Source organism: Schistocerca cancellata, chromosome 1 (genome assembly GCF_023864275.1).
Source record: "Schistocerca cancellata isolate TAMUIC-IGC-003103 chromosome 1, iqSchCanc2.1, whole genome shotgun sequence".
NCBI classification, from domain to species: Eukaryota; Metazoa; Arthropoda; class Insecta; order Orthoptera; family Acrididae; genus Schistocerca; species Schistocerca cancellata.
The window spans coordinates 262,186,637-262,210,824 of record NC_064626.1 but is presented as its reverse complement, the minus strand read 5'-3'; the positions used below and the strand labels follow the sequence as shown (position 1 = coordinate 262,210,824).

At 39.7% G+C, this 24,188-nt stretch overlaps 1 non-coding gene across 1 annotated transcript; it reads right to left on the bottom strand.

Moving 5' to 3' along the window:
* Positions 1-17,652: 17,652 nt before the first annotated feature.
* Trnas-cga (transfer RNA serine (anticodon CGA)) lies at positions 17,653-17,727 on the bottom strand. The gene has a single exon. It is a non-coding gene; the product is annotated as a tRNA-Ser (tRNA).
* Between the last annotated feature and the right edge of the window lie 6,461 nt (positions 17,728-24,188).

Below are 24,188 nucleotides of genomic sequence, written 5' to 3'. Positions count from 1 at the left end.
TTTAGGAGATCCCCCAACATCCTTTTTCTTGCACAATCATATACAAATTAATATTGAAATCATCACATATAACTAATTTCTGCTACTTTCAGTAAAGTGAACCAAGAAACGTCTTTAGCTTGAGAAGAAATGCTCTGAAGTCAGAGTTAGGGGTCCTATAAACGAGAACAGTTAGAAGTTTTATTCTATTAAATTCAACTACCCCTGCACAACATTCAAGTACTTGTTGAGTGCAGTGCCAGGATATGTCTACAGACTCAAATGGAGCACTTTTTGTACTTGGCCACTCCCCCACTCCGCAGAGAACTCCTTGAAAAACTGCCAGCTAACCTGTATCCTGGTAAAGGTAGCCTCTGAACTGTCAAATTATTTAAGTGGTGCTCCGATGAACCAATAATATCAGAATCAACATCTAACTTTATCTCTAATACCTCTTATATTTTGATTAAATATGCTAATTCCTTCTCAACTTGGATACTTGACGTCCTCTGAAGGTGATATCTTTGTTAGATGGACTTCTTTTGAGCAGGTATACCTATCAGCTGACTTCAATCTGAAAAAGATGCAGCTCTAGCATCAACTAGTACAGGAATTTTTCCATGAGTGATCCCACCACCATCCCATACACTGTCACCTACAACCTTTGCCAGCCTCCCCTTCCCATACCTAGTTGCATCCATCACCCGTAGACGATTACCGTAAATACTTCGACACATCCTGTATATCTTCGAGATGTGGCTCTTTGGAAATACAAATTTGCATGCAAGTAAATTTTCTGTAATATCTTACACAGATGTTATGCTTAATTCACTATATAGCTAACTCCAATACAAGTTTCGATGACAATTCAAGCAGAATCAAGTGAATATCGTATTGTTTACATCGTGGCTTTCATTTGAAGCATATGAATGTGACGTCAGTTCGCAGAGAGAAGAAGGTTACGTGTCGTCTTCCAGTTGTAACAATAAAAAAGCCTACTGTAGGCTGGAATTGCGCATCACATCTGATTATCACTAGACATTTGCGAAAAACAGCCCATGCAAAGCAAAAATTACAAACAGTAAATCATCGTCACATATTTATTACATAACCAGTCTCAGCTCTCAACAAACGGCGTAACATGGACTTCGGCTTTTATAACAGGCACATAGTATGAACTCTCGCTCGTTCTTTTACTTAATACGTAGTAGATGTGATATCGATTCATTTCCTCTGCAAATGATTGTAACACGTAAAAACATAAATTAGGATGAAAACCTTGACATTATTGAAACACGCTATACATTTAATATGCGAAGTGAGACGGTGATCAGGACATATAAACCTGAAATAAGTACAAAAAAATTTGAAATTTGAATTGTTGTTTAATAAACAAGCAAATAGTTTATAACAAAGAAAGCTGATACACATGTAGCTGATGTAAATGTGACACAGGTATTATCAGTAAGAGACCAGAGTGCAGTATGCGGTTACTCTTTCAGGAATCTCGGCTCGTACTTAAAAATTCCGACTATTACTGTATATACGCTGTATAGCCAATCTGTAGACTCATAAAATAAATAATGGCCACCTCCAACGAATCTCACCTTTAAACAAGAATTATTTTAACATGTAATATGAATGTAACTATTAGGATGTCCTTCCTGAAAGTATCTGAAGTTTAGCCTTGTACGAAAGTGGAAAGTGGTCCGTTAGGGGATGGATAAAAATAGAAGCATTTGGAAGGCAGTGTTTCATAGTAATTCAGAAGATAATGGGTAGTTCCGACGATCAGTGAGAAAGTACTGAATTGATCTACGGAGAAGAAAATTCTGCGTCAAAATTTGACTGAAAGCATGGCTATGTTGACAAGTCACAACACGCGGTTGTGTAATGGAGGTAATTGTGTGTGAGGGGGGGGGGCAGAGCGGGGGGGGGGGGGGGTAAACACATTAGAGGGAGACAATGGAACAATGAACGGGTTCTTGTGCATGTAGGTTGCAGCGATTCCTAGGAGATGGAGAGACTTGCACAGGACACTAACAGAGCTGCATCAATCTCATCTTCTGACTAAAGACCAAAGCAACAATAATGCCTAATTTCGTAGTATGTACCGTACTAAATAACGTACATCTCAGAAGTCAAAGCGTATATCTCCAGTATGACATGACGATTAATAATGAGATCGCCCCAAACTGGAAGTCAAAAGTTAAATAACTACCAAGATCATATAGTGAAATCAAACACCAAAACGTTGTGAGATTAAGGACTCATATACAAGTAGAACAGATAGAGTAGAGGACTGAGACATAAAATATTTTCTTTGATTACAGTACCTAGTAAACAAACTACACACCTTAGTGGCGATTTGACTGGGAGTGGGCAAAACTCAGTTATTAAGGATAACGAGCGGCAACTAATCATGTCACCATTCTTCGTAGTCATTTGTCGTGTGGTGATGTTGGCTTCAGACTCTGGGACGCTACGGCGCGTTGTCCCGTAGATGTGCTGCGACGAGTCGGCCTTACGTCGAGGCCTCAGAATGGCCATGAGTTGACTGCTCGCCGTGGGTTGCATACCCGAAGAGGCGTTATCAGGGTGTCGCGAGGAGGAAATTGTAATGCTCACCCATGTTATGTATTCCCAAGCGCTGTACCGTAAGGACTCATCCACTTAACAAGGAGCAAACTAAGTAGGCGATGGGAGGAAGACCTTCCATGTCCTCTTGCTTTCACGCTCTTCTACTGACTTCACCTCTCTTGACTCTCCATAACTCACAGACTCGTAGAATTTTTTCACCACTCAGCGTTGTCATTGGCGGACTCAATTTACAAAGGCCTTCAATCACTGACCGCCGTTTTGTGACCGGGCCTTACAATGCAGTGTTTTATCTTGCAAGGGCTGGTGTTTATTTCGCTTTTCCACTAGGCTGTGCCCAGCGTTCGTCGTAATCCAGGATGTTGTTCAGGCCTTTCTCGTGTTCCTCAGTTGTTGTGTAAATTAGTCACACAGTTCTTTGTAAAGGCTGTCTTTGTGAGAGGCTTCGTCTAAGAATTTTCTAGTGTTCGTGATTTATAGGCAATGTTCTTAGTGTCCAGCAAACAGTATTTTAAGCAGGCTGATTCTTCTTCGGCAGTTCCGTAGTGTTACTCACCCCACTGTGTGCATTCGTGAAGCTTTTGTGTCTCTGCTGTATAACAGAGCCAGCAAGGGTCGATGAGTCATCGTTTCTTACTTTTAAAGGCGGCCCTAAGCTACTGCATACTGCCCAGTTTCACGCGCCTCCATAACTTTGATCTTCACCCTTTTATGACTGCACTCCGTCTCATTACCTGCAGGGGTTCGAAGCAGATTTCTCGTTGACTACCGGGCCCTTCGCATGGTGACTGTTCTAAGGCTAGCCTACACCTGCAGTGCAGAACGGCCCCATGTCTGCATCTCTGGCGCTCGATGTATGAGGTATGACTTTCCCCTCCTCCTGGTCTACTAGCTTTGGGAGGCGACCAAAACTTCTACCAGCGTAGCTATTTCACAGCTCCTACGTATGACTCTTAAGCTTCTGCTACGCATAATAATGTAGCCCATCTGCGGACACTTGACCAGTCACACAAACACCCTTCAAAAAAGGAAAAAAAGCAAGAAAAATAGAAACTTCGCTCGCTAATGTGAGATATTGTGGTGATGTTACATTTTCAGTTGTGCCCTCGACATGAGGATCACAGAACACATTCAACATGCTAATAACATCACAGATGTACATAGGACACATAAAAAAGAGGTGTGAAAATAAAGCAAACCACACAAAGTGATATTGTTCATCACGGAGATGTATGTCACAAATGAAAATACATATACACACGAAATACACAGATTAACATGTGCAACTGAAACAAACATTCCCAGTAATGATGTTCATCAAAGAGTTACATGTCACAAGTGCCAACATGAGACGCATTTAGTTAAGACAAGTGACACAAAAATAGATCTTACAAAGGATTAATATTCATCAACGAGTGCTATAAAGTGAATACCAATTGTTTATCAGTCAAAATACACACATCCAAAAAATTTTATGCATCACCTCAGTTCCGAGAGTTCAGGAACTTCTACTGAAGATTGGAACAGAGATAAACATAAACATCGGTTGCGACCTTTTTATTGCTCATGAAAACCACACATTGCATGTTGTACCACCATACAACGAGACCTACAGACGTGGTGGTCCAGGTTGCTCTACATACCGGTACCACTAATACCCAGTAGCACGTCCTCTTGCATGATGCATGCCCGTATTCGTCGTGGTATACTATCCACGAGTTCATCAAGGCGCTGTTGGTCCAGATTGTCTCACTCCCCAACGGCGGTTGGGCGTAGATCCCTCAGAGTGGTTGGTGGGCCACGTCGTCCCAAAAACAGCCCTTTTAAAACTATCCCAGGCATGTTCGATAGGGTTCTTGTCTGGAGTATATGCTGGCCATTCTCGTCGAGCGATGTCGTTATCCTGAAGGAACTCATTCACAAGATGTGCACGATGGGGGCGCGAATTGTCGTCCATGAAGACGAATGTCCCGCCAATATGCTGCCGGCTATCGGTCGGAGGATGGCATTCACGTATCGAAGAGCCATTACCGCACCTTCCATGACCACCAGCGGCGTACGTCGGCCCCACAAACTGTCACCCCAAAATTTCAGGAAACCTTCACCTTGCTGCACTCGCTGGACAGTGTGTCTAAAGCATTCAACCTGACCGTGTAGCCTCCAAACACGTCTCCGATAACTGTTTTGTTGAATGAATATGCAACACTCGTCGGTGAAGAGGACGTGATGCCTATCCTTAGCGGTTCATTGTACATGTTGTTGGGTCCATCTGTACCGCGCTGCATGGTGTCGTGGTTGCAAAGATGGAACTCGTCATGTACTTCGGGAGTGAAGTTGCGTAACATGGAGCCTTTTGCGCACAGTTTGCGTCGTAACACGACGTCCTGTGGCTGCACGACAAACATTATTCAACATGGTGGCGTTGCTGTCAGAGTTCCTCCGAGCTATAATCCGTAGGTAGCGGTCATCCACTGCAGTAGTAGCCCTTGGAAGGCTTAAGCGAGGTACGTGATCAACAGTTCCTGTCTCTCTGTATCTCCTCCATGTCCGAACAACATCTCTTTTGTTTACTCTGAGACGCCTGGACACGTCCCTTGTTGAAGGCCCTTCCTGGCACAAAGTACAATGCGGACACGACGAACCGTGGTACCGACCTTCTAGTCATGGCTGAACTACAGACCACATTAGCCGTGTACCTCTTTCCTGGTGGAATGATTGGAACTGATCCGCTGTCGGGCTCTCTCCGTCTAATAGACGCTGCTCATGCATGGTTGTTTTAGGGTGGGTGACATCACTGAACAAAGCTACTGTGTCTGTGATACAATATCCGCAGTCAACGTCTATCCCCAGGAGTTCTGGGAACCGGGGCAACGCAAAACTTTTTTTGATGTGTGTATTTGGTCACGCAAAAAAATAAATATTGATGTTATAGAATCTGGTGTGCACCTCCCACATCGATGTCTACCTCTGTTTTTCATTTTAAAGGGAATCCTTACATAGCAGTCCATTTTCTTTGACATACTGCTATTAGGACGACAAAAGTTTTTTGCGTGTGGTCTGTCACCTAGATATGATAATTGGTGTTCACCTGCATAAGTTGACGTAAGGTTTTACGGTAGCTGTCTCCACCATATCTGATTACTTTTAAGAAATATGGCTTTTTAGCACATAATTCGTTGAATGGGGCTGACTATGAAGATGGGTTTTCCTATAACATGTTGTGTATCATGACGTGACTGCAACTGCACCTCAAAATCCAACTGTATGTGCTGTGGAAGTGATCGCACCCAAGAATAATATAATATTACAGCTGAAGCGGTTTCATTTCATGAGAAGAGTTACAAACAGGTAGCGACAGTTATGATACCCTAAACGTTTCATTCTGCTGACGCCACTAATCCCAATGTTTCTCGAGCCCATTGTCGTATATCGGTATTATGTATGTGTCTGATGTATGCTATACTGTTTTCACTCCTCTGTTTGAAACGGTTCAGTAGGGTGGTATATAGCTACGAATCATTGGATCCACAACTAAATTCCTGCCGTTAAATTGAGGATGAAATTTCACGATTTAGAGAAGCGAATCGACACCACACTGAGGTAAAGAAGCCCACATTTTCCCAGCCGTGTATGTAAATAATATGGATTGCATTGAAGGATTGTTGAGGATTAATGTGTCACCTTGAAATGATTGATAGAAAATCATCTTCCCTTATGACAGTATGAAACAAGTTTTTGCGAAAATGTTCTGATTGCTAACATGTACTTGGATTATGTTATTAAAAAGATTCAACTTCGAGTGAAGCACAGTATTTGTCCACACGTTTCGTCACAGTTTTGCCATCTTTTGTGTAAGGTTATTTATATTCAGATTACATTTCGCTTTTCTGTCTACACATGTCAGCTACAGATGAGTACTGTGCCTCTGTTTCTTCGCAGTAAGATGGACTCTGGAAATGATATTTTGTGGAATATACAGCTTTTACCGTTTACAGCTCCCTCTAGTAGCAGAAAAGTCATTCCCTGAATTCGTAGCACGTATCTTATCATCCTGCCCCTTCTTCTGGTCAGTGTTTACCATACATTTATTTTCTACCCATTCCTTAAGTTACGTTGACCCTATAGTGCAATAATTAGCTAAGTCCATAACGTTAAAAAGCCTTACTGGCGCAGCATTTCTAATATAAAACCAAGTATTGAAGCTCTGAAACGTTAGTCGAAAGAGCTGGTCGGGTAACTATCTGTTCATCTACTAGTTAGTCACGGTATTCATCAATTGTGATCATAGAGAGAATCAGAGCATCGACGTTGAGAGGATTGTGCTTTAAGTAGGAAACAATGCATGTATTTGATGATAGCGGCATTCAAATCGTCGTCCGGTTCAAGCTTTCTGTAGTCTTTATTGCGGTTGAGACAGTTGTCAGGATGGTATACACATAGCCCAGCCTAATGTCAAGATAGACTCCGATCCAGACGTCGACATCGACAAAGCAGAATCGATGTTGGACACCGTGGCCATCATTAGGAGACACTAGCAACATGTCTAGTACTGCACTCAGCTACGGTGCGTGGCTATTATATAATGACCGTGCAAGATGACTTCGGACATTCTAGCAGCTAGTAACATCGCTCGAACTTATCACCGAACCTTTACTGCGTATTCGGAAACGCGCTGGATTACCATGTTGGAAGAGTTTTCTATTGCGTACGGCTTGTCTTTGGATCCCTCGACATTCTGGTTAAAATATCTTTTTCTGTTTTCTACCGCAGAGTAATTTAACTCAGCAGGGACAGAATAAATACTAGTTCGCATGTTATACTGTGACCATGATTTCAATGAGTTGAATAATTCAAGGTATTCGTGAAGTTCAATGTCGAATACTCCGAAGCTTTCCTCTTCAATGTTAACAAATCAGTGAATCAAAAAACGTAATGCTGAATCTAACACAATCACGAAACCGTCACTTTAACAGATGGCAGTTAGTTCACTGCCAAGTCCACGCTAATCTTAACGTACCCACATACAAATCCTTTCATTCACGTTATTAAATTTATGGTGACGTATTTCCCGAAATCTGTACTGCTACTAAGCATGGATTGTTCTTAAACGAATATCCTCTCCATACTATGAAGTTTATTAGTGTGTAATACACTCAAGGTCTTAGTCAACGATCTGCTAAATATGCCGTGCAGAATTACTGTCTTTTCTCGTACACAAAATTATTTACAAAATCTGTACTTTCTAAAAAAAAAACACACTGGAATAAATACGGCTTCATTTTGAAACACTTTTGAAACATTTAGCACAACTAAAACCGGCAAATTATAGCTTCCTTCGGAGCTCATACTACACACGACCGCACCATTGAACGGCTGGGCTCCGACTTCTTAGACTGTTGTAATCATTCTATACCTCCAAGAGAAAACACGTGAGAAGAATACTCCATTCTGATTGGTCAGCTTCCTTTAACGGCAATAGAAAAACATTATTCTCTCTCGTTAGCCAGCGCTTTTCATGACTAACCAATCAACAAATAACACACTTTCGAACAGTACTTTTTCTGGAAATAAATATTTCACATTCTGAGATTTTGTTTATACTTTACGTTATCACCTATTTCCATTTGCACTCGAATTAGATTTCCTTTTACCGCAAACTTACTTAACATATTACTATCCAAAATTCCCCGTCGTGTGCATTCACACTGTCTTAAAACTTTCTGATTCTAGTTCGTACAGCGTTCATCAATAGAACAATGATTTACATATTTCCTTTATACCACATCCACGCATCATTCACACTACTAAAAGCATATATAAAACTGTACAAACATAAATAAGCAAGAAGGCCTTCAAGAAATAAACAGAATAATTCCGAAAAATATTCTCTTGAACTGTTTGACTGTCTCTGTGCACTACTGGACTCTGGTGGTCAAAATTCTTAACTACATTATAGTTCTTCCTATTTAGTCCTGTCCACTACTGTCCTCTAGCAGATGAAAATCAGAACTACATACTCGACTGAACCCTCTTCAGACGATCTATCACTGTGCACCGCATGAGTCATTCTGTCGATACACATGCTCTAGACAGGAGAACTATACAAATTATCGATCCTGGCTTCAAATTTTGAATCATTCACAAAATTCTCGCTGTTATAAACTAAAATTACAAATTGCAAAGATGTTACTCACTGTACGTTTCTACTTCACTCTAGATGTGTTACTTCTTTTCCAATGTTGTCTGCTAACATTTAACTTCTTTGGTGATAATACTCAGTAAGTGCCTGAAGATGGCCTTGTAAGCCGAAAACCGGTTAGCAATAAAAATAATATTGTAGAACAAAAGCAAACTGGTGCTTTTCGTTTATTAAAATTACAAATTTATTACTCCAGGCTTGGCACTCTACAACTAACCTAACCTGATCTTTTAATTTATTTGTGAAAAATAATTTCTTATTTGCTAGATTTCATGCAAATTTTCAAAACAAATTTTCAACATTTTAATAACTTTCTAAACATTTTTTAATTCATGTTCCATGAAAGTCTTTTGAACTTCACTACTTGTTCAGTTTTCTATTTAAAGTCACAGCGATTTGTGACCTTCCATTTAATAATGGTATTTTATCCTACCTTAGTACCAGCACTAAATGAGTTTCACTTTTCTGAAAAAAAAACTAGCGAAAGTTAAACATTTTCTTTACCTTAATTCAACTAGGGAGCATTTAACTGTGAGAAACACATTACACACAAGCCATTATTTATAAACTTTTTGTAATACATAGTTACCACTTTTATGCAGTGTAACTCTTCTTCTTCATCATATTTTTTACCACTACTGACCACAAATCAAAATTTTTAATTTTTCGTCATATCTGTTAAACTTCCTTTAACTATGTGGCCATATTCCTTCCTATCTGATATTATTTTAACTGATACATTAATGCTTTGTACAGTTCCACATGCCATGGAATAACTTCTCATATTACTAAAGTCAATCCTTACTGTCGGCTTTCAGCAGGTTAATGCACCCTTTCTATACTTTCTCTTTACTTCATCACCTCTGTTCCTGAACTATTTTGCTACAGCAACATACTTACGTTGTCACTTCAGCCAGTCCATTATAATTTGACATAAATTTCTCTCACCATAAAAGTTATTTCGTCATAAGACACCATAACGACCTCTAAGGCTCTCAAACACTATACCTTCACTGATAGAGAAGAAAATGCAAAGTGATAGATTCAGCTCAGAATGACAGAAGAGAAAGATTGATAATACAAAACGAAAGTGAAATAGCAATGTCAGTAACTCGAGCACCTGACGTTTGTCAAACACCTAGCATTATATGGGTTGCAACGCCCTCTAAGGCCCCCAAGCTTAGTTCACGTCTACCTCTGGACTAATTTATCTTTTCAAATCGATCATATTTCCTGAGCCCAATGGTTTCTCCATTTTCCAGTATACTAATCGATACGCATCTGGGTGTGGTTTCTCAGTAATTCTAAATATACCCATAAATTCATCCATAAACTTTTTCGTTTCTGTAGTAATCTTTTTTGACTTTTCCCTTGTTGTGGCTAGCACCAGTTCTTCCATTTGGAAATTCGTTGGTGGAGCCTTAGCATCGTATCGTCTTTTACGTTCCAATGCTTTGTTTCCTAATATTTTCTCCAGCAATGTTTTCCTTTGCACATATAGCCATGTCTGCAAAAATGAGAAACTATCAGTTCAAACAGTAAATTACTTGGTCTTACCCCACACATCAATTCACATGGAGCGAACCCTGTAGCCTCATGCTTTATATTATTGATTACGTCTTCAAAATATTCTATATGTTGCACCAAATCCACATGTCTTCTATGGCATAAGTATGACTATCTTTTCAATTCCTTCATGGTCCTTTCACGCATATTTCCTTGCGAAAAATACGCTGAAATCTTTATATGCTCAGTGTTTCGGCTTTCTTAACGTTTTTTAAATTTATTGGAGATAATCGTGAGACAAGATAGCCTTAGGTACTCTCTTCCTGCAATTTATTTACACTTTTGAATTAGCTTTCTTAATTCAGTATAGTTTCACAAATATTGTTAATCCATGTACCAACACGTAAACGTATTCACAACCACGTCGAAACATAGGTAATGGACCAAAAATATCACAGGTACAAGATCCAATTTATTTTGTGGCTCAACAATATACATTAGTCCTGGAATTATTTATTATTTGCTCTGACATTTTGGCATGTGTCACACATTTCAACCCTTTCTTTTACACGCCTTCGCATATTACTTTGAGTCCCAACAGGTATTGTTTAAATGTTACCAAGCCAAAAATGATCGCTAACGCCTCTTGTTCCGAAACGTAATAATTTTTCTAAGATTGTTGCAACGATCTCCTCGTGAATGCAATAGTTTTATTAATCTCTTCGCCTCCTTCTTCGTATACTTGAAGCAACTCCACTGCAATACCGTATCCACATGCATCCGCTATTAAGCAAAAAGGTTTGAAAAAATCGGGATGATAAAGTGTTTGGCTTTCACGTGAAGCGTCCTTTAATTCCTCAAATGCAATTTAACATTTATTGGTCCATTTGCATGGTACATCTGTTTTCAACATATTTCTTAAACACGGTGTATTAAATAATTGGCCTGGTACAACACAACTGTCAAGTCCAAATAATTCGAACATCCCTTATAAATTCTTTTTACTATTCGAAAATCTGTATTCCCGAATAGCCTTTAATTTTTCCAAGCCTGGCTTTTTCCCTTCCCACTAATAATGTGACCTACAAATTTTAATTCTTTCTTAGCAAAATCAGTTTTTTCCAATTTGAATTGTATCCCCCTGTTTTAAGAGCATCTAAAACCTTATTTAACACAACACAATGTTCTTTAATGTGGCAGTCGAAATTAAGATATCATCTACATACACTGTTATTTTTTAAGTAGTTCACCCCTCAACACTTGTTACATAGCTCTGACAAATGCACACATACTTATATTTAAACCAAAGGGTACCACGTTATGTAGATAACACCTGCTTTCAATAAAAACAGCAGTATATTTTCTAGATTCACGGGCCAGTGGCAGAGTCCAGTAACCATATGTCACCTCCATGGATGTAAAATAATTATATCTCTTAAATTTTTCCAGCAACTCATCGATGTTTTCTGGCCGATCACATTCTGGTAACACTACATTATTTAAAGCCCTAACTGGACGCTAGGCACTTACAGTCTTACAGATCCATCTTTTTTTAGTTACTACAATCACCAGGTTGTTATATACGCCTGCAACCTTTTCAACAATGCCCCATTTAATTATATTCTGTATCAGATCTCTAACTCCTTTCCTGTGTCGTTCAGTAATAGTATTGCTCCTTAGAAAAAAGGAGTGCCATCTTTTACATTTAAGTAGCATTCACATTCCTTTACTAAATCTTCACCTACATCATACGCCGCAAGCACATAATGGTGTGTGGCGGAGGATACTTTCGGTATCAGTATCTGATCCCTCCAAGTCTGTTCCACTCGCAAATAGTGCGTGGGAAGAATGATTGTCGGTAAACTTCTGTATTTGCGGTAATTTCTCGAACTTTCTCCTCGTCGTCAACACGCGAGATGTACGTGGGGGGGAAGTAATATGTTGTCCCATACCTCCTGAAAGGTGCAGTTCAAAATTTCAATAGTAAATCTCTCCGTGATGCTCAACGCCTCTCTTGTAACGTCTGCCAGTGGAGTTAGTTTAGCATCTCGTTAACGGTATCTCGCCAGCTAAACGATCCCGTGAAGAAATGCGTCGCTCTTCGTTGGATCATCTGAATCTTCTCTATCAGTCCTACCTGATAGGGATCGCAGATAGATGAACAGGACTCTGACGAACAAGCGCCTTGTAAGCCACTTCCTTCATGGATGAGATACATTTCCTTAAGATTCTTCCGATTAATGTGAGTGTGGTGTCTGTTTTTCCCACTATCTCTTTTATATGGTCATTCCACTTAAGGTCGCTCTGGATAACTATCCAGAGCACCTGGATATTTTACGGCCGACGCTGTCTCCAGGTGTCTGTTATCAATAGTGTAGCCCTGTAATAGTGGATTTTATCCCCAAGTATGCGCAATATGTTATATTTATTTACGTTCAGGATCAACTGCCAGAGTCGGCACCATTCATCAGTTCTCTGGCGGTCGTTCTGCAAATTCTAACTATATTCTGGCGTTACTGCCTCGGTATGGACAACTGCATCATTTGCGAATAGCCTTAAAGAGCATACGACGCTTTCTACTAGATTATTTATATATATTGTAAACAGAAACGGCTCTATCACACTTCCCTATCGTACTCCGGATATTATCTTTACATCTGTCGATTTATTTCCGTTAAGAGTGACGAGTTGAACTATATCTGCAAGAAAGTCTTTAATCCAATCGCAGGTCTGCTCCGATACTCCGTAAGCTCGTATTTTTTTCATTAAACGGAAATGCGGGACTGTGTCAGATGTCTTACTGAGGGATCAAGGAACACGGTATCAACCTCAGCGCCGTTGTCCACTGCGCTGTGGGTCTCATGGAGGAACAGATCGAGCTGAGTTTCGCAGGATCTCTGTTTGTGGAATCCATGTTGGTTTTTGTAAAGGAGCTGTTAATTTTCCAAAAACGTCATAATTCTTGATCATAAAACATGTTCTATAATTCTACAACAGACTGACGTCAACGATATAGATCTATAATTGTGTGGATCTGTCTTACGGCCTTTCTTGTAAATGGGAATGACTTGCGCTTTTTTCCAGTCGTTAGATACCTTTTGTTGCTCAAGCGATCTACGATAAACTACTGCTAGAAAGGGGGCAAGTTCTTTCGCAAAATCTTTATTGAATCTTATAGGTACTTCATCTGGTCCTGAGCCCATTCCATTAATAACCGACTGTAGCTGCTTTTTAATTCCGCGATCGGTTATCTTACGTTTCAGTAAGAAAATTCGTCCCCTCGTTAGGGGAGAGTGTGTCCTTGCGCGTGCTATACCCTACCTTGGTCCGCAAGATCATTGGATGTCTCCCAAAAAGAGGACATTAGGAGTACTACGAGCAGAACCGTGGGAATATTGACGACCTAACACGCCAGTTGGATAGAATTTGGCGCTATATGCCTCAAAAGGACAGCCAACAACTCTGTGAGCTAATGCCAAGCCGAATAACTGTTTTCATAAGTGGCAGAGCGGGACCGCTAATAGACATGTTCAGCTTCTACAGATCTTCCTTATTTACTCATTTACCCGTCAAGTTCCGTAGTGCCGCATTGAGGAGCAAATCTCTAAGGTCATGGAACGTGTCACTACAAGAAATTACAAGATTCAACTAATAACAGATAATTAGAAAGCTCGTGGATTACTGGTGTGATTTTTGAATTAGAGTGGTAGTCTATCGAACATAGATGCCGCAGTATACTGCACACCTTTCTGCACAAATAAGAAAGTTCGATCCAAATGCAGGTTGGATTTCTTCCGAGTATTAATTGAGTGAATGCTGCTTATTCTTGGGACAAGAAATGACAGTAAGGAAGAGGTCAATGCCAAAATACCCAGATTCGTCATCAGGGGTCGCCAAAAGTTTGTGAACTTACACCACTTATTGCTCGAACCGATTGTTTCTGAGCCAAAAATATCCTTTTAGAATGGGAAGAGTTACCCCACAATATAATACCATACGACATACACGAATGAAAATAAGCAAAGTAGACATTTTCGTGTCGAAGGATCACTCACTTCAGATAGCGTTCGAATAATAAATATGGCAGCATTAAGTCTTTGAACAAGTTCCTGACCGTGGGCTTTCCATGACAATTTACTATCTATTTGAACACCTCGAAATTTGAACTGTTCAGTTTCACTAATCATATGCCAATTCTGTAAAATTAAAACGTCTGGTTTTGTTGAATTGTGTGCTAGAAACTGTAAAAACTGAGTCTTACTGTGATTTAGCATTAGTTTATTTTCTACAAGCCATGAACTTAGGTCATTCACTGTACTATTTGAAATCGAGCCAATGTTGCACACAAGTCCTTTCCTACCAAGCTAGTGTCACGAGCAAACAGAAATATTTTAGAGTTACTGGTAATACTAGAGGGCATATCATTTATATAAATAAGGAACAGCAGTAGCCCCAACACTGACGCCTCTGGCACTCCCCACTTGACTGCACTCCATTCCAACACCTTATCATAGCCATTTTCAACACTGTGAATAATGACCTTTTGCTGTATGTTGTAGAAGTAAGATGTGAACCACCTGTGAGCTACTCTGCGTATTCTGTAATGGTCCAACTTCTGGAGCAATATTTTGGGATCAACACAATCAAATACCTCAGTTAAAAATATAGCTACCGTTCGAAACCTTTTGTTTAACCCATCCAGTACTTCACAGACAAAAGGGAATATAGCATTTTCAGTTGTTAAACGACTTCTAAACCCGAACTGTACATTTGATAGCAAATCGTGTGATATAAAGCGATCAATTATCCTTACATACACAGTCTTACGAATAACATTAGCAAACACTGATGGCATATAAATAGGTCTAAAAGTAACTATATTATCCCTTTCTCCCTTCTATGAAGAGGCGTTACTACTGAGTACTTTAATCGTTCAGGAAACTGACCATTCCTGAAGGAAGAATTACAAAGATGGCTAAATACATGGCCAACATGGGCAGCACAACACTTTAATATTCTGCTACGCACTCCATCATAACCATGAGAGTCCTTAGTCTGGACTGATTTAATCATTGACTCAATCTCCCCAGTGTCTGTATCACAGGGGAGTGTTTCAGACATCAATCTCGGAAAGGTATTGGCCAGGAAAGTTATATGATTCCCTGTAGAAACCAAATTTTTATTTAATTCACCAGCAATGCTCAGGAAATGATTGTAAAATACTCTACATATATATGATTTATCAGTAATAGAAATATTTTTACTACGAAAGGACTTTATATCGTCACCTTGTGCTGCTGACCAGACACTTCCTTCAAAACTGACCATATGTTTTTAATTTTATCCTGTCAATTAGCTATTGTATTTGCATACCACAAACTGTTTACCTTCCTAGTAATATTTTTAAGCACCTTACAATACTGTTTCTATTGGGTTCCTGCAGCTTGATTGTGACTACTAACATTTATATATAATTCCCGCTTTGTTCTACATGATACTTTTATTCCACTACTCTGCCACCCAAGCTGCCTGTTACTAAGAGTACACCATATAGAATGCTCTAATGGTAAGCAACTCTCAAAGAGCATGAGAAAAGTGTTAAAAAAAGCATTACATTTAACATCTATGTTATCATCACTATAATCATTTTGCCACTGTTGTTTCTTGCCTAGGTTTAAGAAACTCTTTACTGCTGTTGGATTAATTTCCTACATAGTTTGCAGTTATAAGTGGCATTTGTTTGAGTACAAAAGCCTTTTAGAGTCAAAATTCGTGCATTATGGTCTGAAAGGCCATTTACCGTTTTACTAATAGAAAACCCTTCTAGTAATGAAGAATGAATAAAAATATTTTCTATGGCTTTGCTACTGTTCCCCTGCACCCTAGTTGAAAAAAAAAAAAAAAAAAAAAAAAAAAAAAAAAAAAACAGTCCACATCAGATCATATGAATTTCGGAGATCTACCAAAATCCTTTTTCTTGCACAAACATATACAAAATTAATATTGACGTAACCCTATATAACAAATTTTTACTTTCTACAAAGTGAATGAAGAACCCTCTCTAGCTTGAACAGAAATGCCCTGAAGTCAGAGAAGTCAGAGTTAGGGGACCTATAAACAACAACAATTCGAAGTTAGTTTCACTAAATTCAACTGCCCCAGCACAACATTCAAATGTCTGTTCAGTGCAGTGCCATGATACGCCTACAGACTCAAATGGAATAGTGGTTTTAATATACATAGCCACTACTCCACCCCACAAGGAACTCCTTGAAAAACAGCCAACTAACCTTTATCTTGATAAAGAAAGCCTCTGAATTGCCAAATTATTGAAATTGTGCTCCGACATACGACTAACTTTATCTCTAATACCCATTCTATTTGTCTGCTTAGAAACATGACGTCCTCTGACGGTGAGCCCTTAGTTAGAGGGACTATCAGCTGACTTCAATGTGAAAAAGGTGCAGCTCATACTCCAACTACTACAGAAGTTTCTCCATGAGTGATCCAATCACTACTAATTACACTGTCACCCACAAGCTTTGCCAGCCTCCTCTTCGCATACCTAATGGGGTGCAGGCTGAACAAGTTGCACGAAATGCACATTAGTGCCACCAGTTTGAGTAGCTATCTTTGCCATGTCACCACCTACATCATATTCCCGGTCGTATCAAGGCTGTTCCCTACTCCATCCACTATCAGTACCTGATACCCCTTCATAAAATTGCTACATAACTCCCCTATGCAGTCAGTCACCTGAGCCAACCCTGCACTAGGCTTCACAATGCTGGTGATCTGGTACTCGTTCACCAACACTTCCTGCAACTGCTGGCCCACACCTCTACCGTGCGAACTACCTAGCAGCAGAACGTTCTTCTTTCTGCTAGACTTTGCATCTGACCTAAGCCTCCTAAGGGCTGAGGACTGCTGCATGTTCCATAAATCTACAGCTACAAGAGGTCCTCTCCACTCAACTCTGACGGTCACATCTACTGCACATACTCTGTCTGAATACCTCCTTCTCCTACCTGCCTTCTTGCCATTTCCCATTCCCCACCACTCTTCACCTTCCTTAACCTATCTAGTTCCTCCTTTGAGCGTTGTAACTGCACCTGAAGGGCACAGATCTTACGCTCCTGCTGTTCTATTAATTTATTCCTACATTCTGCATTCCCAGGAGAGGATCTTGCTAGAATGCCCAGTGGCTTCCCCACTGTATTCCCCCCATTGAAAATACTTTGTACAAATCCCACACCGTAACCCACTACACACAAACCTACGACTAAGCCCGCACTTCTCACTCATTGTAATATTTACAGGTACCGAAAAAAACTACATCTACATTGATACTTCCTGGCAGATTAAAACTGTGTGCCGGACCGAGACTCGAACTCGGGACCTTTGCCTTTCGCGGGCAAGTGCTCTACCAACTGAGCTACCCAGGCACGACTCACGCTCCGTCCTCACAGCTCTACTTCTGCCAGTACCTCGTCTCCTACCTTCCAAACTTTACAGAAGCTCTCCTGCGAACCTTGCAAAATTAGCACTCCTGAAAGAAAGGATATTGCGGATACATGGCCTAGCCACAGCCTAGGGGATGTTTCCAGAATGAGATTTTCACTCTGCAGCGGGGTGTGCGCTGATATGAAACTTTCTGGCAGATTAAAACTGTGTGCCGGACCCAGATTCATTCTGGATACATCTACATTACCTAAGTTTAGTTACACCAGTAGAGATATTTATAGAACTAGCAGTAGTGGTCTCGAAACTCTGTCTACTAAGAAAGCAACTACTTGTATTAACACTACTACATCATAGCTAATACCACTACCAATTTCACAAAATTATTAGCTAAAACCAAAAATTCAAGCGGCCACTGAAACACTCAACCAAGTTAAAGCACTGAGTGAAAATTTTATTGAAATATTTCATTAGAAACCATAAGAAAATTATAGCTGAAAACTAAAGCACGAAGTTTACTAAACGACTTCAACGCACAGACAACTCTAAAAACACAGCGAGAGAAACTTCCCAAAAGTATATTAAATCGTTATTTCGCCACAAACATCACAAAAATCCGCTGAGAAATTTCAAATTTAATTATTGTATAATAGTGCACAAATAAGTTTGTCAGTACTTAAGTTCATATCTGCTACAGCTGCCACGGCACGCCGCGAAATGTAAACACACTACAGAGGCGCGAGACTTGGGCGAACGACGTAAGCACACTCTCCAGTAACAGACCACTCGAGTCAATAACACAGGAAGAAACAATAAGATTAATGAAAATCCACTAATAAGTTACTTTCACAGCAAATATTAACACAAATAAACTTTAAAATATGTAACTGAACACCAAAACTTTATAAAATATTGACGAGCAATTTCAACAGCAGTGCAGCGCACGTGACGTCACACCAATAATATCTTGGATAAACCATTATGTTTTTTCTGAAATTGTAATCAACTGTTTGTCTTCCGTACAACTGCATCACATCCATCGATACGCATCCCATTCTGGTAGTTCATTCATGGTACGTCGTGTCTTACAGCATAGGATCTCCTTTTTTCCAGCATTTACATTATGTTTTTGTTAGTATATTCATTTATGCATAAATGAAAAAATCACATCGTGAAATTGGAAACATCATAATAGGTGTATTTAATCCGTCTTTGTAACTACAGCTCAACATCACTAGGTTTATTTCTTAAATTAACAATCTCATTTTGTATGGCACTTCCATTTGTGAATGTAGGACACAAACATTAACTACGTCGTTTTGCTGACAGGCGGAAACCCAGGAAAATTATCGCAAGGTGTCTGAGAACAAATAAATAAAAATGTTTGCAGAACACCAAGTAACATGTTTCTACCTTGGTAATTATTATCTATGCTTCAATGAACTTGCCATTACGTATTTTAAACTTAAGGGTCTTATCCTTTTATGGGAAACTATAAGGTGTCTGAAGTGTGCACACTGATCGAATTGTGCCGGAAAGGTGCTTTATTAGTCCTTTTAGTGGTAACACAGAACAAAAGTTATTCAGCATTGTTCATTGCCCGGTAATGGACAGATCATTTTATATCATAATCTCGTAGCATTTCCACTAGTTAATTATCTGCCACTGAGCAGGCTCATCACAATCTAATCAGCAACAAAATGCATTTCACACTGACATATAATCTGACTAATAGAACTGCTGTTGTCCGTTTTGCTGGGGGGCACTGGAGCATGCTGGTGTTTCTTTGACAGCTCGCTGACAGCTAGATAATAAATGAGACTTGCAAGAGAGAAATTCTAAACTGATTTAAGCGTTTATTGCGTTCTCTGTACACAAATTCCAACAACATCAATTACAGATGCTTTGAAATTAATGCTAGCTGATGAGCTTTTGAGAGGAGAGTGTGTGGATTAATGTCAAGGGTAGCCCGCCCACCTAGCCGCGCGGTCTAATGCGCTGCTTCCCGAGCAGGAAAGCGTGCCGTCCCAAGCACTAATCCTTAGGTTAGTTAGGTTTAAGTAGTTCTAAGTTCTAGGGGAATGATGACCACAGATGTAAAATCCCATAGTACTCAGAGCCATTTGAACCATTTTTGGATTAGTGGCGAGGACCGCTGTGCGGGTCAGCTTCTGGATGGTTTTCAAGGTAGTTTTCCATCTACCTCGGGAATGGCGGGCTGGTTCCCCTCATTCTGCCTCAGATAAACTATGTCGGCGATTCCTACCAAACAGTCTCCACATGTCCGTACACTCGAAGCCGAACCGTCGAACCGCACAATGACCCTGGTTTCGGTGTGGGGCGGCGGTGGGGTGGGTGGACTGCTGTGGCCTGTTGTTGGGTTATCAACCAGGCGGGGCCTATGGCGGGACGGAACCTCTCCATTGTTTCTAGGTCCCCAGTTTAATACACAATACAATACACACACAATGTCAAAAGCATATATTTATCTCAGTTTTCTATTATATGTAACGGTAGAGACACATCTTTAATGATCATACAGATTGGAGACAGATTAAGCAGGTAGCCCTCTTCGAAAGCAAGAAGAAATGTTGATTTTCGTGATCTTTTCTTTTAAAATAAAATGTTTTATTAGTTACACTTTTGTCCCTAAGAAACCACTGTAACCACTGCAAAAGGCTGAAGGAGCATTGCAGGGCTAGGCGGAACATGACTCGTCAGTATAAATTCTCGAAGCCCTCGTATTAAAACCGTTACACAGCCACCACTTTAATTTGGAGTAAAACTCATCATTATTGGCGGCCGAAGACTTCCGGTGTTAGAAGTCACCCTCATTCTGCCAACGGCCTTGCGAAAGAGGGCGGACGAGCCAATAGAGGTTCAGCACATTCTCTTAGGTTTAATAAATGCCCACGAAAGAGGGGGGGGGGGGGGGAGAATCAACAATGACCAACGTCCAGGACATATGGCTTTTATCTGAAAAAGTGTCACGATAATCTCTCCATGGGCAAAAGGTTCTAGAATAGCCCCCTTTCGGATCTCCAGAAGGGACTGCCAAGGGGAAGGTGACCATGAGATAAATATGAATAACCAATGAAAGCATAATGTTCTACGAGTCGGCACGTGAAGTGCCAGACCCTTGAACGTGCTAGAGAAACTAGATAATCTGGGAAGGGGTAACTGAAGTAAAATGGAAGAAGACAAGGATATCATTTTTGATGAGTATAGGGTAATGTCAACAGCAGCAGAAAATGGTATAATGGGAGTAGGATTCGTTATGAACTGGAGAGTAGGGAAGGGAGTGTGTTACGTGAACAGTTTAGTGATGTTCTCATCAGAATCGACAGCAAACCAACACCGCCAAAGATATTTCAGGTATACATGCCTACGTCTGAAGCAGAAGGTGAATAAATAGAGAATGTATACGAGGATATTGAACGGGTAAGCCGATGAAAATCTAATAGTCATGGGGGATCAGAATGCGGTTGTAGGGTACAGAGCAGAAGAAAGGGTTAGGGGACAATAGGGCCTTGGCAGTACAAACAAGAGAGGAGGAAGGCTAATTGAGCGCTGCGGTAAATCTCAGTTAGTAATAGCGAATACTCAGCTCAAGAATCACAGGAGGAAGAGGTATACTTGGAAACGGCCGCGAGGTACAGGAATATTTCCGTCAGATAACATCATCTTCAGGCAGAGAATTCCAGAAATTAGATGCTGGATTATGAGGTGTACCCAGGAGCAGATACAGATTCAGATCACAATTTAGTTGTGTTGAAGAGTAGGCTATAATTTAAGAGACTAGTCATGAAAAATAAATACACACATAACTGGGATATGGAACTATTAAGAAATGAAGAGATACGTTTTAAGTTCAATGAGGATATAGACACTGTGATGATGAATAGCTCGGTAGGCAGTACAGTTGAAAAGGAATAGACATGTAAAGAGGGCAATCAAAGTAATTATAAAGAAACCTTAGGTACAGGGAAGGACGCTGCGAAGAAACCAAGGATAAGAGATGAAATACTTCTGCAGAGCGACGAGAGAATGAAGTACAAAAATGTCCAGGCAATTTCAGAAAAACACGTCACTTAATAACAAAATAAACAGGGAGTGTAGGGAAGCTAAGAGGAAATGAATGCATGAAAAATATGGAAATATCGAAAAAGGAATGATCGTCGGAAGGACAGATTCAATGTATAGGATAGTCAAAACAATCTTCGGTGAAATTAAAAGCAAAGGTGATAACATTAAGAGTTCAGTGAAACTCGGTTTTTAAATGCAGATTGCGAGGAACTTGGAGCATCTTGCACCTTCAGTGGAACAAATGTCGACTGACTCGACGTAATCCGTTTTTATTTTGTATTACATTCCTTACTAAAGGAGTAGCACCATTCACCAAATAGAGAATGAATGTTTATTATTTCTTCATTAACACAGACAAGCAGAAATAATTGAATTTTCCATTGACATTCTTTCAGCTCTACGTTCCGGTCTTCGGTATTCTTTGGGAGCTACGCTCAGCTTGGACTGTCTTTGCTGCTATTTTCGATGATATTACGGCAGACCGACTGCTGTTGGCGTCGCACGTAGCTCGAATGGAACATATTAGACAAGAATACAGCAACCGCAGGCTAAGAAAAAGAAACAATTCTAAAAACGAAATAAAGATAATTATCTCCTTAACCAGAAACATTCTGATTCTCAACTCGTTCTGCTTATTAATTTTTTTAAACCTACACAACATGGGTATAAAACAATATATGTAAGGCAGACTTTGTACCCTTACATATGCCGTCCCTTATTAACGAACAAGCAGAAAAGGAAGGAAAACCGAAAAACAAGTTCACGCAAAAGATTAGTAGTTTTACAATATTTTAAAACAATAGGTTACTAACATCTTTTATATCAGTGGAACCCCATTTTTAAATGCAGTCTGCAAGGAACTTCGATCATTTCTTCAGTTTATCTTCACAGGCGATAAGTCAACCTTTTATTTATTTATTTTACGCTTCGTAAAAGTAACAGACCGATGTAGTTGCGGTCTGAAACGTTTTTACCTTTATAACCTAAGCTGATTAGACAATGTACCACCTAAAATACTTCAGCTATATAGTACAGCAGTGGTATAATTCTCGTTAGTAAACCAACTGAAGAAATATTACAACCCAAGAACCTCTGTATTTGTATGCAAAGATTCGTAGAACACCTTTTTGGGTGTAGTTATGAAGCTTACTTTTCACTGTAAAATCCACTATAATCAGACTAAAAACGATATAAAATGTCAAATACAAAAGAACATATGAAACAATTTATGTCACGTAAATGTTAATTCCTCATAATCCATTCCTTATAAAACTTATAAGAGTCAGAAGTAACATTTAGCAATTCGTAAAATGGTTACAAGGGGAGGAACTGAAAAAAGGTTTAATTTCTGCTCAGTCATAATGCTATCAGTATTAACACTATTGTAGATATTCAACATCTCTTTCATCATAAAGCACAAGCTTGGCAATTGTACCAAAAGCATACGTAACACCCTCATAATCGAGAACAGGCTCCTCATCTTGGAGCTGCTACTTAACTCACTACATACATGCAGCAATATCAATATCTTTATCAGTGTGGAAACTCTGATAGGCAACTTTTTTTCTTGCTGGGTTCACTGCCCAACTTAATACCTCACGTCGAGTTCAATCCTAACATTGTCAACATCACGACTCATAACGTAATCACCTTCCTATTACTGCCACTAATTTAAGACACATAAAACAACATACATAATTTTATAGTATAGTATTAGCACATATTAGCCTTACCTCTACCTGACTGTTATAAACGATGTGCTGCCATCATCATATCAACTCTACTGAGCACTAACTACATGCTATTACTGGATCATTTAATTTGTTAGAAACTCCTAATAAGCTTGTTACACCATACAGTTTTGAAGGAAATGAATTATTACTTAATCGCTCTTTAATTTTTTATGAATGTTCCAAATTCCTACGTATTATAAATGCCCTTTCCGCGCCAGTTGTTGGATTGGTTAGTGTTACTGTCGTTGTCTGCGAAATCCTGGTTGTCATGAATGGCTCCTTATACAGTGTGTAAAACTTGCTCATTGTCTTTCCACACCAGTCATTTTTCTGGTAACTTTTAGCCAAGAATACATATCCCACACTGCACGATGTAGGGGTGCCTTTTACCTATCTCTCTTTCCGTTTCTCAGCTTCTCTAGCCATCTATTCGTCAATATTCTATTATAGCATCGGCCACAGGCCGAAGTTTTCTTCTGGCCATTTAACACTCTTCTACTTGTTGCCGTGTTGCTCTCCTGGTGACACGTTAGTGACCAAGTGTGGCAGTTCATTTAACATTAATTGTGTTAAAGAGTTTAGTCGTACAAAAAGTTCGAAAGAAGTGCCCCAACTCATGTACATCT